At 41.0% G+C, this 20,536-nt stretch overlaps 1 pseudogene; it reads right to left on the bottom strand.

The window, feature by feature from the left end:
- Positions 1 to 5,350: 5,350 nt before the first annotated feature.
- The window catches only part of LOC102823482, a 19,115-nt pseudogene continuing 3,929 nt past the window's right edge, over positions 5,351 to 20,536 (bottom strand).

Raw genomic sequence — 20,536 nt, forward strand, 5'->3', positions numbered from 1 at the left:
GAAACAAATACAGATCTGTCTGGAAAAGGGTATTAGTTAGGAATAACAATGAAGTTCAAGGAGCTCTGGTAGTGTAGTGGTTACGAGTTGGGCCGCTAACCTCAAGGTAAGCACTTTGAAACTATCAGTCGTTCTGCAGGAGAAAGATGAGGCTTTCTGCTCCCATAAAGATTTACAGCTTTGGAACCCCTTTACAGGGTCACTATGAATCGGAACTGACTCCACAGCACAGAACCACCAATGAAGCTCATTGTATGCTGCTTGCTTGAGGAATTTGTAATTGTGGCACAATAGCTGCAGGATAATGCACTAGACCAAAAGGTCAGTTTGAACCACAAGGTCAGTGGTTCAAACCCACAAGTCGCTCTTTGGAAACCCTATACAGGGTCACTATGAGTCGGAACTGACTCAATGGCACTTGATAACAACAACAAAATTAGGACTTACTTCCTAATACACAACAGAGGACGCTTGTGTCTTTTTCTTGGTAACACAGTATGGATATCACAGCGACATCATCTCTTCTTTCAACCGTTATGAGAATAACTTACACAGTGATAACTAACTCATTCATAGGAAGTATTTCTTCCGATCATTCATAGGAAGTACTTCTTCTGATTATTGAATAAAATTTCACCCTGACTTCATAGAATTGACTAATGAGAGAGAAGACAACACAAGTAAATCACTAATTTCCAAAGCAAGTAAAAACGCTCTCAGATGAGCTGCGTTCTAAGCTGTCAGTATCAAAGCTTAACCATCTTTGCCTCAGACCTCAATTCCTGGGAGAAGGTAACTCCTGACCCTACTTATCGGAGGTTCCTGGGATTGTCACAGTCAGATCTAGTGTCTGTGCTCTAAGAGGAAAAAAAGAGGAAGAATGAACAAGCATAGAAAACAAGGGACAGGAGTGAAAAGCTCGCGGGCAGCCAGGTTCCTGAAGTTGCTAGAGATGGCCAGGGGTATGAACTTGGCCCTAGGAATCTTCACCACAATGAAGGGAGACCACCCTGTGCTTGAACACTCTGCTGCCTCAACATAGGATGTAAAACCGAGTCTACGGACTGCCTTGCCTCTTTGCTCAGCACAGAAGGAAGTAGCCTTCTTAAATCCAAGGAAATGTGTTAAACTCAGCCAGTCAGGGGTTGTCTTCTGCCACCACGGGAGGGTAGCAAAGTGCATCTCTGGATCTCTGTCCATGCCTGGAAAACTCAGTCAGACTCTTAGCAACTCCCTAAGATGAGCTGTTCACACAAAATGTACCAATGCCACCAGCATACTCAGATGTCCCTCCTTTCAGTTGTTAAGTGCTGTCAGATCAGTTTCAACTCATAGCGACACTGCATAAGGTTTCTGGGAAGTGGCTGGTGAGTTTGAATCACTGACCTAATGGTTGAGTGCTTATCCTACAGCACCACACCAGAACTCCTTTTGGAGATGGAACAGATTTATGATTCTGCTCCGACAGGTGGAAACCCAAAACAGCACCTGCCTCTTTTAGGATCCTAGTCTCACCCCGGGACTCTGCCAAAGACCTGGAAAGAAAGTGGAAGTTGTTACCTTAGATTGTCCTCCTGGGTCTCTTCATCTGAAGAGAAGGTCCCATTGCTGACACTCTGGTGACAGTAACTCTTCTTCCCCGCTGATTCCTCCCGGGACAATGAAGTGTCTTTCTTTTTCCTTTTGCCAAACAACTTCTTAAATGGCTGGAATTTGCCTTTCTTCTTGTCTGTGAATTACAAGGCAAATATACACTGCAGTTTGAAAGGGCTGTGCCTCAGAGCCTAAGAGAAAATGACATGTGAGCTGCCTCAGGCTCCAGGGGCAAAGGGCAGTTATTGGCCTGAAAGAACAACCAAGCCCTAATCTGAGGATGCCAGAGCCATCAGCGGTGCCATCCATGCCCAATCACACAAAATACAAGCCCAGGGCTCAGTAAGTCTCTGTCCCCCAGACTCCAAAGAGACATCTGGAGAGACAAAGAAGTTCCTTGCCTCCTGGTGTCCAGCACAGCACCCTTGGCATATGACAATAAAGATGATGACTGCTTTCTTTAACAAAGCAGGCAACCAATGCCATTTTCCACGGAAGAAGTTCAGACAGGTGTATTTTTTGTCTGTTTGTTTGCTTTTTACAGATAACAATATATATCCTATTTCAGAATAATTTTTGTTTGGCCTTTATTAAATACAGAAGATAACTGTTAACTCTTGGCATAAGCTCTGCCTCCAATTCCCATCCAGCTCTTTTACTTCCACTTTATTTCTCGACTCCTTTGAAAATCTTCTGTGATAAGCCCCAGAGGAGTTGCTATGAAGACCTTGCCATATATTTCTTTATCTAGTTAGGATCTAGGCTCGCTGCCACCATTTCCGTTAGATAGTTGGGTTATACCTTTCACGCCTGTTCTTTCAGATACAAATTTCCCAGTCACTCTACTCCTACCTTAGAGAAGAAAGTGAAAATTACTCTCTATTGGAAAAAGCATCTCAGACAAAGCATCTTTCCTTTTGCTTCAATAAGCAAGAAGAGTCACACTCCTCCAATGACAACACCCTTTAAAAATTATCTAACACTTACTATGGAGTCCTGGTGTGGCGCTGTGGGCTAATGCACTGGACTGCCAAATCATTTGGACCACAAGATCGGTGGTTCAAGCTCACCAGCCGCTCCTTGGAAACCCTATACAAGGTTACTATGGGTGAAAAATGACTCAATAGCACTTAACAACAACAAGTACCAAAGACTCCTGGTGTGGCGCTGTAGGATAAATCACTGGACCACAAAGTTGGTTTGAATTGCAATGTTGGCAGTTCAAACTCACCAGATGCTCCTTGGAAACCCCATAAAGGATCGCTATGAATCACACTTAACAACAACAACAACAATAATGTACCAAAGGAGTCTTGGTGTGGTGCTGGAGTATAAGCAATGGACTGCTAACCACAGAGGCACTGTTTCAAATCCATCAGCCACTCTTCGAAAACTGTATACAGGGTTGCTTTGAATCACAATCAACTCAACAGCACTAAACAACAACAATAATTTAACAACAACCAAACAGAGTGCTGTTGGCACTGTAGAATAAGCACTAGACTGCTAACTGGAAGGTCTGCAGTTCAAATCCAATAGCTGCTCCACAGGAGAAAGGAGTCTTTCTGTTGATAGAAGGACTTACAGCCTCAAAAACTCTATTATTTTTGAGGTCACATAGATCTTGGATGACAGCAAAGAATACCAGAAAGATATTTACTTGTGCTTTATTGACTATGCCAGGGCTGTGTGAATCATAATGAATTATGGGTAACATTGTGAAGAATGGGTATTTCAGAATACTTCGTTGTGCTCATGAAGAACCTGTACATAGACCAAGAGGCCTCATTTGAACAGAACAAGGGGATACTAAATGGTTTAAAATCAGGAAAGGTGTGCACCAGGGTTATATCCTTTTACTATATTTATTCACTCTGTATGCTGAGCAAATAACACGAGAAACTGGATTATATGAAGATCACATGGTATCAGGATTGAAGGAAGACTAATAACCAGTGATATGCATTTGATATAACTTCACTAGCTAGAAGTGAAGAGGACTTAACTAGTTACTGATGAAGACAAAAGAATACAGCCTTCAGTATGGGTTACACCTCAATGTAAAGAAAACAAAAATCCTTAAAAGTGTAAAAGACCAAAGAGATCAGTTTGAGGACTGCGGTGGGCCTGATTCAAGCCATGGTATTTTCAACAGCCTGATATGCATGTGAAAGTTGGACAGCGAATAAGGAAGACTGGAGAAGAATTGATATATATGAATTATAATATGGACAAATAATATCAAAAGTACCATGAACTGCCAGAAGAACAAACAAATCTGTCTTGGGAGAAGTAGAATACTCGTTAAGAAGCCAGCATGTTGAGACTTTGTCTCTCATACTTTGGATATTGTATCAAGAGGGACCAATCCCAGGAGAAGAAAATCATGCTTTAGTGGTTAGTGCATACATTTGAATATTAGTGGTATTAACTGGTCTTCCTTGTTGGTGTATGGATATGACCCTATCACAGGCAGCATTGTACTTCAAGATAGATCTTGAAATGTTCTTTTTGCGGATGAATGCAGTGCCATTTTTGAATATGCCACTCCCAGCATAGTAAACCACATAATTGTGTGATTCAAAATGGTGAGTATCAGTCCATTTCATCTCAGTAATGTCTAGGATATAAATTTTTATGTGTTCCATTTCATTTTTGACAACTTTCAATCTCCCTTGATTCTTACTTTATACATTTCATGTTTCAATTATTAATGGATGTTTACTGCTGTTTCTCCTCATCTTGAGTTGTACCCCATCAGCAAATGAAGGGCCTGAAAACTTACTTCATTCATATATCATCATGGTCAACTGTACTATGAATAAGAACCTCTTCCCAAGTCATATTTTGAGTGCCTTCCAACCTGTGTGGCTCATCTTTTTTTTTTTTTTTTCTTAAATGTTTTATTGTGAATTCTGTGATAGTTTACAGGGGAGAACATTAGTTTTACATTCATTCTATCGTATATCTTCTCATTGCCATGGTTACAATCCCCTCCATGCAATCTTTCCCCCGTATCCCTCAGGTCTTCAGCACACAGTTGCTCTCCCTCTCTGGATCTAAAGTCTCCAGCGGCTCCATCGCTCCACGTCAACATCTCTGGCTCCATTTCAGGCATCACTGCTTCTCTGGGTAGGGTCCCGCTCTCTGCTCTTCTGTGTGGCTCATCTTTTGGCACTATGTATGACAATATATCTGCTATTCATAAGGTTCTCAGTGTCTAAACATTCAGTAGTAGTCAATCTCTTTTTCTTTCTAGTCTTAGTCTGGAAGTTCAGCTGAAACCTAGCCACACACAACGGGTATTCCTGTTGCTATTTAAATTATTGGTAGCATAGCTTCCAGCATCACAGAAACACGCAAATCACTACAGCTAGACAAACGGACAGACTAGTGGTAGTCAAAGGATTCTGTTGTTGTTAAATGCCTTGGAGTCAGTTCTGACTCATGTTATTGTAAGGTGACCCGCTGCACAACAGAATGAAACACTGCTCGGTCCAGCGCTAATCTCACAGTTGTTGCTGCCACTGTGCCAGTCCATCTTGGGGGTCTTCCTCTTTTTTGCTGACCCTCCACTTTACCAAGCACTTTACCCTGTCTTTCTCCAGGGACTGGTCACTCCTGATAATATGACTGAAGTATGAGAGATGAAATCTGGTCATCCTGACTTCTAAGGTGCATTTTGCGTGTACTTCTTCCAATATAGATTGGTTTCCTCTTTTGGCAGTTGGTTTTTTTTTAAGGGGTTTAGAATATATTATCTCTTTGCTCACACAAAGTACAAGGTGTTCGTTTTTGGATAGTATTTCACATGCTGTTTCTTGTCTGTGAGCCCTCCGAATATGATGAGTTCCCCCCTGCCTTGTACCACTGTATGCAGGCTGGTTTCAGGCAGTCCCACCACAGAGCTGCTATTAAATACTTTCCATTTGACCCGTCCCTTCTCCTTGGTGTCTTTAATGTCCAGCACGTACATCTGTGTGGGCTAGCAGTTCACACTCTGGTACAGGTGTTTGTCAACATTTAGGGACTGTGGAGGGTGGTGGCCTGGTCGTCAGGCAATGGGAGTAAGGAATGCCCATTCCCTTGAGCAGGCCCTGGGGGGGCGGGAGCAGTTATGGGCACTGTCTCTGCACTGCTCTGGATCTGGCTCTCAGGGGAACCTGGAGAAGACCCCAAAGGAGGAGTCAGTGCTGCAGAAGCAGAGGGGCCTTTGGATGACATAGCTTTGATGGCTTCCAGGCTCCGACGCAGGGCACCAGGGAAGACAGCCCCAGCGAGAGCACTGGCCACATGGGGTGGGGTGTTTACACCATTCGTCTGCTCAGGAGGCCGTCTCACACTTCTCCCAAGTGTCCTGCTGTCCACACCATCCATGTGATTGCTATTGGAAGTAGGTTTGAGATCCCAATTCAGATCTATGGATCCTAACCTCAGATCTTTCTGATTTGGCAGTGATCCTTGTCGGGAGGCCAAAGAAAGGCCCAGTTTTAGGTCATATCCTTCAGCAGGAGATGGATGGAGATACGGCTTGTACAGGGCTGTCCAAAGAAGATCCACCTGCAGCTGCTGTTCCTAGAGACAAACTTCCACCACTGAGGATGGGAGAGCCATCTCCTCTGGCTGGGGAAAGACTCCCTTCTCAAGAACCTGAGGGGGTCTGTCTCTGAGCCCTGGGCCTCAGTGTCCCCCAGCGACCGTTCATACAAGGACCTTCATCCATACCCCGTACTGGAGACTGAGAACGTAGGTACTCCCGGGCTTCGGGGAGCAGGGCTAGAGGAGTAGCACTGATAGGTGACAGGCGAGAGTTCAAACTGGGGCCCAGTGGTGCTCTTCCAAGAGGGGCTTGGCTGAAGACCATCAGACACTGTCCCACCCGGCAAGCTGGGTGGCACCACAGTTCTGGGGCACCATGATCTTCATTTCCTACCTAGAGTGGCTGCCAGGCCTAGGGACAAGAGTGCATGTGCAGCAGCCATGCATCCTTGAACAGATCATTGGGATTGCCACACCCTACAAGGATTAAGATAGTAGCATTATCTATGATAATCTGAGATTGGCCACCTCTAGGATGAGAGCTGGGGCTGGAGATGTTGGGCTTGGACCACACCCACTGCTCAAGGTCCAGGACCCAGACATCGTTGCTCATTTGTTGGGATTGTAAGGAGCCACCAAAGACAATCATTTTATCATCTATCACACAGGAGGAGTGGCCATGGGCTGTCACACCAGTTTTCAGAGGCGGAATAAGTGTGTATTTCATCCAAGAATCTCTCTGGCTGGTGTAGGGGATAAGGGCTTGGCCGTGTCCACCCACCAAACAGCACCAGCAAGTCCTTGTATTTTTAATATTCTCCAACACCATAACTCAAATGCATCAATTATTTTATGGTCTTCTTTATTCATTGTCCAACTTTTACATGAATATGAAGTTATTGAAAATACCATGGCTTGGGTCAGGCGCACCCGACATCTTTGCTCTTGAACACTTTACAGATGTCTTGTACAGCAGATTAGCCCAATGTGATACGTTGTTAGATTTCCTGACTGCTACTTCCATGAGTGTTGATGATTGATCCGAGTAAAAGGAAGTCGTTGACAACTTCAATATTTTCTCCATTTATCTTGATATTATTTATTGGTCCAGTGTGAGGATTTTTGCTTTCTTTACAATGAGCTGCAACCCATACTGAAGGCTGTGGTCTTTGATCTCCATCAGTAAGTATAATAAGTCCTTTTTGTTTTCAGCAAGTATCTGCATCATCTGCATATTACAGGTTGTTAATGAGTCCTCCAATCCTGATGCAATGTTTTTCTGCATATAATCCAACTTCGCGAATCATTTGCTCAGTGTACAGATTGAATAAGCATAGTAAAAGAATAGAACGCAGGTGCACAGCTTTTTTATATTAAACCATTCCATGTTTGAACAACTGCCTGTTGGGTCTATGTACACGTTCTTCATGAGCACAATTAATTCCAGAATACTCATCTTCTGCAATGTTGTGAATAGCCTGCCATGATTCACAAAATGGAAAGCCTTTGAATAGTCAATAAAGTACAGGTAAACACGTTTCTGGTATTCTTTGCTTTCAGCCAAGGTCTATCTGACATCAGCAATGATGTCCCTTTGTTCTTTGCCTTAATAAGGTTTGAACTTCTGGCAGTTCCCTGTCAATGTACTGTTGCAACTGTTTTTAAATTGTTCTTGTTGTTAAATGCCACCAAGTCTTTTCAGACTCATAGTGACCCTATATAGGGTTTCCAAGGAGTGGCTGGTGAGTTTGAACCACCGACCTTGTGGTTTAAACTGACCTTAATGCCCAGCGCTTTATCTCACAGCACCACACCAGGACTTTTGTTTCTGAATTGTCTTTAGCAAAATTTTACTTGCATGTAATATTAGTGATATTGTCTGATAATTTCCACATTCTGTTGGGTCACCTCTCTTCGGACAAATATGGATCTCTTCCAATCTATTGGCCAGATAACTGTCTTCCAAAGTCCTTGGCATAGATGAGTGATTACCACCAGCGCTGCATCAGTTTGTTGAATGATTTCAATTTATATCCCATCAATTTCCTGAGCTTTGTTCTTTGCTAATGCCTTCAGTGCATTTTGGACTTCTTTCTTTAGTATCATTGGCTCTTGATCATGTGCTACCTCTTTAAATAACTGAATATTTCTGTCAATTCCTTCAGTTTGAGAAATGCTGAGTTTGTTCTTCCCTTTTGGTTTTCTAGCCCCAGATCCTTGCACATTTCATGATAATATTTGACTTTTTCTTCTTGAGCTGCCCTATGGAATTTTCTGTTCAGCTCTTTTACCTCCCTCATTTCTTCATTTGCTTTAGCATCTCTACCCTGGAGAGCAAGTTTCAGAGTCTCTTCTGACATCCATTTTGGTATCGTTTTTCTTCCAACTCATAGTAAACCTATATAGGGTTTCTGAGTGGCTGGTAGGTTTGAGCCATCTACCTTGTGGTTAGCAGTCCAATGTTTATCCTACAGCACTACACGAGGGCTTCCAAAGAATTACAAGTGTTATAAAAATCTACCTTACATAAAACAAGTAACTTTGCCCCTTTAAAACCTTTCTATTAAGACACCACAGATATCATTGTGTAGTTATAACTGGTCTTTCACATGGACTGATGAAATAAGTTACAACTTTCTCTGTGAGTGTCTAGGCAGACAATATGTACATGGCATCTGATCTGTTGGCAATATTGTAACAAAATGGTGACATAGTGATCTGTGCTATCTTTTACTTATGTCAATGATAAAATTCCTTCTTTTTCCTTTATACGAATTGCCTTTTTCCCATTGTGTTGTTGTTGTTAAGTGCCATAGAGTCGCTTCCAACCCATAGTGACCCTGTATAGGGTTTCTGAGGAGTGGCTGGTGAGCTTGAAGTGCCAACTTTGGAGTTCAAATGACTTTCCAGTCCAGCGCATTAACCCATAGTGTCACACCAGGGTTCTTTTCCCCCATTGTACAAACATCTAAATGAATAATTCTTATTCATTCATATAAAATGTTTTAGCCAATAATGTTCTAAAAAACCATAGCAAAATTGTACAATAATGAGTTATTATATTGTTATCTCCCAGCCTGAATCCATATATTTAGCATTCAAGCCAAGCAGATTTTTTAAGATTACACAGTGAAATCTGTGAGAGGCGGAACTTGATGGGATTGCCTTGTTTTTCTAGACTTCTCAAATTTTCTGCCTCTACTAGGGTAGAGTCGTAGCACTTCTATTAAAACATTTCTTTACAGTAGTGAGTTAGAGTTTTCTTTCTCTGTCTTTCAGAGTTTACAGCTTTCACAGGTTTTGTTGTTGTTGTCAGGTGCCACCGAGTCGGAACCGACTCATAGTGACCCCATGCACAGCAGAATGAAACAATGTCTGATCCTGGGCCAACCTCACTACCACTGACTGCCACACTTGACGCCATCAATGATGCCACCTGGCCGATCCATCTCATTGGGGGTCTTCCTCTTTTTCTCTGACCCTCCATCTTATCCAGCATGACATCCTTCTCCAGCAACTGTTCCCTCCTCATAATATGTCCAAAGTATGAGAGACGAAGCTTAGCCATCCTGGCCTCCAAGGAGCACTCTGGCTGCACTTCTTCCAAAACAGATCTATTGGTTCTTTTGGCAGTCCATGGCACTTTTAGTATTCTCCTCCAACACCACAACTCAAAGGCATCAATTATTCTACGATCATCCTTATTCACTGTCCAGCTTTCACATCCATATGAGGTTATTGAAAATACCATGGCTTGGGTCAGGCGCACTTTAGTCTTCAAGCTGATATCGCTGCTCTTCAACACACAGGTTTTACTGTATCAGAATTTATGAACAGGAAAAACACTTTTCACTACCCTACTAAGTTCAAGGTGAAGTCCTGGTACGGCACTGTAGGGTAAGCATTGAACTATTAACCATAAGGTTGGAGGTTCAAACCTACCAGCTGCTCCTTGGAAACCATATACAGGGTCATTATGGGTCAGAACCAACTCAACGACACTTAACAACAATAGCATGAAGGTCAAGATAGATTTGGTGATATGCAGTTGCGTGGGAGCCAAAGGAGTTAAGTACTTTTAAATACAAATGAAGTGACAGATTCTTGAACAGTTTGTCTGTGTATTTAACCAACAAGTGGCTTGGCCATGTGGCAAGCTAGGAAAGGTTGATACGTTCCTTTGCATTGCTTTGGACCTCAGAATGCTACCAGTCACAATAGAAAATATTTGCTGTATTGGTCAAATTATTGGGGGAGAAAGAAAATGAACAGAACCTGGAAGGAATTAAATACCAACACGATGGTAGGAAAAAGACACGTTTGGAGAGAGTGCTGGGATATGGAACTGAGTGGGAACAAAAAAAAGGTCTACTGTAGGTTACCCATCTATACTGTTGGTCTGTTTGAAGATTGCCTGAGATACTGCTGGCCTAGTACTTTGTGCTGGCCAGGAGGGCTGAAGATTATATTGGCAATAACCTGGCATGATATAACACAGATAATTCTGGAAGACATGTCAAAGTCCAAATGTCATATAGAGTACATCTCCTTAATTACAGTCCCTCAGTCATTATCTGGAAGGTAAAGGAACAGTCAAACCTACCTGAACTCTCCAAGCAACAACCAATAATACTCCTTACCATGAGTAAAAAAAGGAGCTCTGGCAGCGTAGTGGTTACGAATTGGGCTGTGAACCGCAAGGTTAGCAGTTTGAAATTACCAGCTGTTCCACAGGAGAAAGATGAGGCCTTCTGCTCCCATAAAGATTTACAGCCTCGGAAACACTGTACAGGGTCGCTATGAGTCGGAACCGACTCCACGGCACATAACCATGAGTAAAAAACATTCTAAGTCCTAAATGTAAGAATCCCTCTGCAGGACTACCGGCAGGATGGCCGACTAGGCAGACTCTCTACAAGGACCCTCTCCAATGAAGTTATGAGAGGCCAGATGAAACAGACACAGATGAAAATTCTGATACCCTTGAACTTCAGAGGAAAGGTTAGAGAAGTGGACTGAGTGCTTTCTGGGAGGAGAAGCTGAGCAGAGATGGCAAGAGAGGGAGACTGACTGGTGAATGGCGAGCCAGATGAGGCGCATCCATCTTGAACTTTTGTGAGCAGCTTTGGAGACAGAAAGTGGTCTGGCAGAGCAGATTCACAAAGGTGACAGGAAAGGTGTGATTCCTTCTTTCCCCCAATGCTTCCTTGGTGACCAGAGGTGTGGCCAGCTCCCACCTTCATCCACACCCAACACAGACCCCGGTCTCCATGAATTCAGAGCTATGCCACTGTGAGCATGAGCCAGCTGCACTGATTTGGTTTCTGGGTTCAGGCAGACTCAGTTCCAGACCTACAGAATCTACAGAGCTACTAGAACAGAATTTATTCAGTCACCGTGCCCCCAGCTGCCCTTTGTCCAGCTCCATCAAGAGACTGCAGGAACTACTTTCAGAATGAGTGCCCTGAACAGAGATAACACCGAGGCCCACAGGAAGTCCACCAAGGGCCAAGAATTCTGCTAGCATATCCCTTGTGGGCTAATGTGCTGGACTGCATAGTTGGTTTGAATTACAAGGTCGATGGTTCAAGCCCACCAGCCACTACTTGGAAACACTATGCAGGGTTGCTATGGGTCAGAATTGACTCAACAGCATTTAACAACAACAATAAAAGTGAGCTCCTAAGGAGCCCTTGATGAGATCCCCCTAGAGTTTTCTCCTCTTGTGTCTAATAGGTGCACTGTTTAAATTTTTTTGGTCCCCACCCCCCTTTTGTTGTTTCATTGTCTTGTTCGTTGATTCTTTCTCCTCCTCCTCCTTCTTCTCTTTCTGTTCCCTTGAATTTTGTACTTTCTAACTATGCTTTTGTTTTTCCTTCTATTCTTCTGCTTCTCGTCTCCCCTGTTTTTTTGTTTTTTTTTTCCTTTTGATCTTTCTTCAGTACTCTCTACTCTCTCCTTTTATGTTCCTTCTCACTGGTTTCTCTAAATTTTTTTTGGTATTTTCTCCTTTTATTTTCTCTCTTATTTTTCTCTTCTATAGCTTCATTTCCCTGTCCCACTTGTCTTTATATAGTTATTATAAACTTTTTTTCTGACTGTGGTCTATTTTATTTATTTTTTATCTTTGTTATTTTCTCTTTTCAGTGTTGATTTTTTTTATACTCTTTTATTTCCTTAGGTGTGTGTAGAGGTTTTATCTTTCCTATTCAAAAGAAGACAGCAACCATGCCTAGCCCAAACTGAACCCTCTGTAGCTCCAACCACTGGCCAAGAGCCAATGCCAGCTCCTATACCACTTGATCAATGACAGACAGCATCCAGCACCAGCCAAAACCACCCTAAACTGAGGTGCACAGATGGCGAATGTGAATAGAGTGCACACTTCTACTCTTTAACTACACCCACAGGACATAGCTGGTGACAACCTAAGAACACATCAATATATAATCATCAGTTTAATACAAATACAACAACCCCACAATGCCCCCAGAGACAACAGCCAATTTTAGCTCACAGAAAAAAACAAGAGAGAATGCCTCAAGCAAATTAGCAAAATGCAGAGCTAGAAAATATTTCTAAGGAGGAAAAGGTAATGGAAATAAGTGAAAAGAATTCCAACAAATATTTGTTGTTGTTGTTAAGTGCTCTCCAGTCCGTATTGACTCATAGAGACCCTCGATATGCACAACAGAACAGGTTGGCCTGGTCCTGGGCCAACCTCACAATCATTGCTATGCTTGAGCCCACTGATGTTGCCACTTTGCCAATCTATCTCGCTGGGGTCTTCCTCTTTTTCTCTTACCCTCCACCTTACCAAACATAATATCCTTCTTCAGTGACAGGTCCCTCCTATCAATATGTCCAAATTATGAAAGACAGAGTTTGGCCATCTTGACTTCCAAGGAGCAGTCTGGCTGTACTTCTTCCAACACAGATATATTTGTTCTTTTGGCAGTCCACGGTATTTTAATATTCTCCTCCAACACCATAACTCAAAAGCATCAATTCTTCTATGGTCTTCCTTAGTCACTGTCCAACTTTCACACGCATATGAGGTTATTGAAAATACAATGGCTTGAGTCAGATGCACCTTAGTCCTCAAACTGACAGCTTTGCTCTTCAACACTTTAAAACGGTCTTGTGCAGCACATTTGCCTAATGCAATACATTGTTTGATTTCTTGACTGCTGCTTCCATGAGTGTTGATGGTTGATGCGAGAAGAATGAAGTCTTTGACAACTTCAATCTTTTCTCCATAAGGTAAGATAAGAATGTTGTTTATTGGTCCAGTGGTGAGGATTTTCGTTTTCTTTATGTTGAGTGCAATCCATACCGAAGGTTATGGGCTTTGATCTTCATCATTAAGTATTTAAGTCCTCTTCACTTTCAGCAAGGCAAAATCCACCACTTCTCTGTCAAGTTTGTTGCATTGTGGTGGCTTGTTTGTTGCTGTGATTCTGTAAGCTATGCCACTGGTATTTTAAACATCAGTAGGTTCACCTGTAGTAGAGAGGTTTAAGCTGAGCTTCCAAATTAAGACAGACTAGGAAGAAGGAGAGACAGACTACTTCTGAATATTTAGTTGCTGATCACTTTTTTTTTTTATAGCAGTGGAACACTGTCAGATAGCACCAGAGTACTGAATATTGAAACATGGTGAAGAGTACCAGAATATTGTCAAATATAATGGCAGAAGATGAGCCCCTCGTGTTGGAAGACACTCAAAATATACTGGGCAAGGGCTGCCTCCTCAAAGCAGTTATCCAAGAGGACCTTCATATGTTGATCAGGCACAACTCAAAATGAGGAGAAACAGCTGTACATATCCACTAATAATCTGAACATGGAACATCTGAAGGATAAATTTAGGAAAATTAGAAGTTTGTCAAAAATGAAATGGAATGCATCAATATCCCTATCTTAGGCATTAGTAAGGTGATATGGACTGGTATTGGCCATTTTAAATATGACAATCACATGATTTACTATGTTGGGAATGACAAATTGAAGAGTAATGTTGTCATATTCATCATCAAAAAGAATATTTCAAGCTCTATCTTGAAGTACAATGCTTTTAATAATAAGAAAATTTCCATGTTGGGCTGCTAACCTCAAGGTCAGCAGTTTGAAACTACTACATGTTCCATGGGAGAAAGATGAAGCTTTCTACTCCCATAAAGATTTACAGCCTTGGAAACCCTATGCAGGGTCACTATGAGTCTGAACCGACACCACGGCACATAGCCACCAACCATCACAAGGAAGACCAGTTAATACAACTATTATTCAAATTTACACATCAAACACTAAAACCAGTGATGATAAAATTGAAGAATTCTACCAACTTTTCCAGTCTGAAATTGATCAAATATGCAATCAAGATGTATTGATAATTACTGGTGATTGGAACGCAAAGGTTGGAAATAAAGAGGAAGGATTGGTCCTTGGAAAAGATTACCTTGGTGATAGAAATGATGCTGGAGAGACCAAGACAGAATTTTGCAAGACCAATGCAAATACCATTTAAAACATTTTAAACATTTTTAAACAACATAATGCACTGGACTTCAAAGTCAATTAAACCACAAGGTTGGCGGTTCAAGCTCACTAGCTGCTCCTTGGAAACCCTATACAGAGTTGCTATGAGTCGGACCCAACTCAACAGCACTTAACAACAATAACAGCATACACATGGACTGCACCAGATGGACCACATAGAGATAAAACTGACTACATTTGCGGAAAAGTTCAATATCACCAACCAAAACAAGGCCAGGGGCAGACTGTGGAACAGATCATCAGTTGCTCATATACAAGTTCGGGCTGATGCTGAAAACAATTAAAACAAGTCCGTAAGAGCCAAAATATGACCTTAAACAAATTGCACCTGAATTAAGAGATAATCTTAAGAACAAATTTGATGAATTAGACACTAAAGACCGAAGACCTGAAGAGTTGTAGGATGACATCAAGAACATCACACAGGAAGAAAGCAAAAGGTCATTAAGAAGACAAGAAAGAAGTAAAAAGCCAAAATGGATGCCAGAAGAGACTCTGAAAGTTGCTGTCCAGTGTTGTTGTTGTTGTTAAGTGCCGTCAAGTTGGTTCCGACCCATAGCGACCCTGTATGGGGTTTCTGAGGAGCAGCTGGTGAACTTGAACTGCTGACCTTGCAGTTCAAACAGCTTTGCAGTCTGGCGCATTAACCCACAGCGCCACACCAGGACTCTGCTGTCCAGTGTGGAAAAGCTAAATTAAATGAAGGAAATGAAGTGTTAAAAGATCTGAACAGAAATTTTCAAAGGGCAGCTCAAGAAGACAAAGTTAAATATTATAATGAAATGTGCAAAAATAAGGAGTTAGAAAATGAAAATAACACACTCAGCATTTCTCAAACTGAGGGCACTGAAGAAAACCTTCAAGCCTCTACTTAAAATATTGAAGGCTTCTGTGGATAACATATTGAATGATGCAGAAAGCCTCAAAAGTAGATGAAAAGAATACGCAGAGTCACTGTACCAAAAAGAAATGGTCGATATTTAACCATTTCAAGAGGTAACATACAATCAAGAGTTAATGGTACTGAAGGAAGAAGTTCAAGTTGCGCTGAAGTCATTGGCAAAGAACAAGGTTCCCAGAATAGATGGAATAGAAGTTAAAGTCTTTCAACAAACTGATGCGACACTGGAGGCATTCACTCATCTATGCCAAGAAATTTGGAAGACAGCTAGCTACCTGACCAACTGATTGGAAGAGATCCATATTTGAGCCCCTTCACATTGGAGCGCAGAAATCATCGGACTATATCATTAATATCACATGCAAGCAAAATTTCTTAAAGATAATTAAACATGGCTGAAATAGTACATTGATAGGGGATGGCCAGAGGATCAAGCCAGATTCAGATGATAGCGTGGAAGGAGGGATATCATTGATGATGGCAGATGGATCTTGGCTGAAAGCAGAGAATACCAGAAAGATGTTTACCTGTGCTTTATTGACTATGTAAAGGCTTTCAACTGTGTGGATCATGACAAACTATGGACAACATTGCCAAGAATAAGTATTCCAGAACACTTAATTGTGCTCATGAGGAACCTGTACATAAACCAAGTGTTCGAACAGAACACTGAATGGTTTAAAATTAGGAAAGGTGTGTGCCAGGGTTGTGGTTGCTAACCATACTTATGCAATCTTATGGTGGTGGCTGTGTGCCATGGAGTCGGTTCTGACTCATAGTGGCCTTGTACAGGGTTTCCGAGGCTGTAAATCTTTACAGGAGCAGAACACCTCATCTTTCTCCTGTGGAACAGCTGGTAGTTTCGAACTTCTGACCTTGCAGTTCGCAGCCTGATTCGTAACCACTATGCTACCAGAGCTCCTATGGAATCTTATAGTGAGCGCATAATCTGAGATGCTGAATTATATGAAGAAGAACGTGGCATCATGACTGGAGGAAGAATCATTAATAACTGTGATATGCGGATGATACAACCTTGCTTGCTGAAAGTGAACAGGACTTATAATACTTATTGATTAAGATCAAAGACCACAGCCTTAGGTATTGGTTGCATCTCAGTGTAAAGAAAACAAAAACCTTCACCACTGGACCGAAAAATAATATTAAGATAAATTATGAAAATACTGACATTGTCAAAGACTTCATTTTGCTTGGATCAACCATCAACACTCATGGAAACAGTAGTAAAGATACCAAATGATGTATTGCACTGGGCAAATCTGCTGCACAACACCTCTTTAAAGCATTCAAGAGCTTGAGGACTAAGGTGCACCTGACCCAAATCATGGTATTTTCAGTAGCCTCATATGCATATGAAAATTGGACAATGGATAAAGAAGACCATAGAAGAATTAATGCATTTGAGTTGTAGCGTTGAAGAAGAATATTAAAAGTACCAAAAGAACAAACCAATCTGTGTTGAGAGAAGTACAACCAGAATGCTCCTTAGAAGCCAAGATGGCAAGACTTCGTCTCTCATACTTTGAACATATTAGCAGGAGGAAACAGTCCCTGGAGAAAGACATCATTTTGGGTAAAGTGGCGGGTCAGCAAAAAAGTGAGAGACTCCCAGTGAGATGGATTGTCAGTGTGGCAGCAACAGTGGGCTCAAGTGTAGCAGCTATAGTGAGGTTGGCACAGGATTGGGCATTGTTTCATTCTGTTGTGCATAAGTTGGTACTGACTCTATGCACCTAACAACAACAACAAGGTAGGCAAAATACTGAATGATGCAGAAAGCATCCAAAGATGGAATGTATACAGAGATTCACTGTACCAAAAGGAAAGAGTTGGTCTATGTTCAACCATTCCAAGTGGTAGCATATGATCAAGAACTGATGGTACAGAAGGAAGTCCAAGATGAATTGAAGACACTGTAAAAGCAAGTCCCTAAAAATTAATGGAATACAAATTAAAATCTTTCAACAAACTAATGCAACACTGGAGGTGCTCACTCATTCATGACAATAAATTTGGAAGACAGTTACCTGTCCAACCGACTGGAAGAGATCTATATTTGTGCCCATTCCAAAGAGAGGTGATCCATTGTAATGTGGATATCATTGAACAATATCATTAATATCACATGCAAGTAAAATTTTGTTGAAGATAATTCAAAGATGGCTGCAACAGAACATCGACAGGTAACTTCCAGAAATTCAAGTTGGATTCAGAAGAGGATATGGAATCAGGGATGTCGTTGTTGATATTAGATGGATCTTGGCTGAAAGCTGAGAATACCAGAGAGATACGTACTTGTGATTTTTTTACATGCAAAGGCTTTCAACTGTGTGGATCGTGATAAACTATGGAAGAATGAGCATTCCAAAACTTTTAATTGTGCTCAGGAGGCGCCTGTACATTAGATAGTCATTCAAATAGAACAAGGGGACACTGAATGGCTTAAAATCAGAATAGGTGTGTCAGGTTTGTATTCTTTCACCATACTTATTCAATCTATATGTTGAGCAAATAATGCAAGAAGCTAGATTACATTAAGAAAAAAGTGGCATCAGGATTGGAAGAAGACTCATTAACAACCTGTGATATGCAGATGACACAAACTTGCTTGTTGGAAGTAAAGAGAACATGAAATATTGATGAAGATGAACGACAACAGCCTTCAGTATGGATTGCACCTCAATCTAAAGAAAACAAAACTCCTCATTAAATATCATCATGATAAATGAAGAAAACATTGAAAGTTGTCAAAGACTTCCTTTTGCTTGGATATACCATCAACATCCATGGAAACAGCAGTCAAGAAACACAAGGACGTATTGCATTATGTAAATTGGTTGCACAAGATCTCCTTAAAGTATTAAAGAGCAAAGATGTCAGTTTGAGGACTAAGGTTAGCCTGATCCAAGCTGTGGTATTTTCAATAGACTCATAAGCACATAAAAGTTGGACAACGAGGAAGGAAGGCCTAGAAGAATTGATGCATTTGAATTATGGTGTCTTTGCTACTGCCAGGAGAATGGACAAATCTCTTGTGAAAGAAGTACAGCCAGGCTGCTTCTTAGAAGCCAGGATGATGAGATTTTGTCTCTCTTACTTTGGGTATGCTATCAGGAGTGACCAGTTCATAGAGAAGGACGTCATGTTTGGTACTGTGGAGGGTCAGTGAAAAAAAGGAAGACATCCACTGAGATGGATTGACACAGTGGCAGCAGTAATTGGCTCAAACGTGAGCAATTGTGAGGATGACACAGGACTGGGCAGTGTTTTGTTTTGCTGTGTATATGGTTCCTGATGAGTCAGAATCAACTTGAGAACACTTAACAACAACAATGTGAAAAGACTCCGTAGCTACATTTAGACCCATCTTTCATGAAGTACTAAGATAGCAAGACTTGGTTAAGTGATATTAATAGGGAGTAAAATTTTATAAATCCCAGAAAAAATCTTACTCCTTTATTTGATCCTCCAATTTTATTCTTGAAGTTCACATAAGGTCTCTGACATCAAAAAATAAAGTACCTAAATTTTATGACACATTTGCAATCCTAGGCTATATTAACCATTGAGAAAATCTGAGCATGTGTCTATAAATATCAACTAAACAAATTATTTTATGATCAATTTATGATTTGGGGCTGCATTAGCAGTCTGTCGCCATGTTATCAAACCAATTAGGTGGACAGTCTTCAGTCACAGCTATTTTCTTGACAAATAACACCAACTGTAGCTCAATAAGGGTATTTTTGTTGTACAGATGGAGCCTAAAAGATCCAAGTCATTTTAATAATGTAGTGAAACGGTGCACTTCTAAATGCTAATGTGAAATAATGCAAAATACAACTGCCATATAAAAAGGATTATCATTTAGAAAAGCATTCTCCAAAATTAGTGTATTCAAGATTGCGTTTTAGAATTTCCCAACACAAAATTTGCTTTAAGAAGGTGGCAGGGAAGGAAGAAATGTCATTGCTATCAAATTTGTTTTTAACTGAATGCAGCTCTAGTTAGGGGTTAAGGGTGTGGGCCCCAGAGACAAAGGAACTTGGCCCAAATTCTGATCCCATCATCTCCTACCAGTTATGAAAGAAACATCTGTTTGCCAGCCTCTCTTTAAATTTGCCATCTTAATTTATAGGAGGAAAGGGAGTGGGTACCACATTTTCTTAATAGTTCTACATTCTTCTGTTGTAATTTTTCACATGAAAGAACCTGTAGATGCATATTCACTAATTCAAGGATCATAGTAATTTTCATGCTTTAAGTATTGAACGGAATTAATTTATTTTCATCATTCAATAACTACTTCAGGGAACTTTTTTATTTAAAAAAGTGCTCATTATCCATTATTTCATGTATGTAATTACACACCATTTGATGGCTGCATCATCATAATTACAAGCTTACACAGAAGACTCCAAAAATTAAAAATCTCTGGGTAAATCAAGCAAATCTGATTCGTTTTCCATTTGTCCTAAGGAAATAATTCTTACATTTTCTTTTCTAAACCTAAAGTAATAGATGCATACAATACCTCTGAATTAGATTTATATGGTCCTCTTCCAAATGAGAAACAGAAAGCTCCTTTGATAGCTCATTTTATTTATTTATTTGAAAGTTTTATGTGAACTGCAAGGTCAGCAGTTCGAACCTACCAGCTGCTCCGTGGGAGAAAGAGGAGGCATTCTGCTCCCGTAAAGATTAATAGCCTCGGAAACCCTGTGCAGGGTTGGTACGAGTCAGAACCGACTCCACAGCATGTAACAACAACAACATTGTGTACTGAGTGAGTGGGGGCTTATAGGATGCATCACCATTTTTGCATTCAGCTGATCATTCTGGTGATTATAATACCCTCCATGCACCCTTAGCCAACAGTATTTACTTCTATTACCTTTCTTCTTCTTCTTTTTTTTTTTT

This window comes from Chrysochloris asiatica, unplaced genomic scaffold, assembly GCF_000296735.1.
Source record: "Chrysochloris asiatica unplaced genomic scaffold, ChrAsi1.0 scaffold00115, whole genome shotgun sequence".
Lineage (NCBI taxonomy): Eukaryota > Metazoa > Chordata > Mammalia > Afrosoricida > Chrysochloridae > Chrysochloris > Chrysochloris asiatica.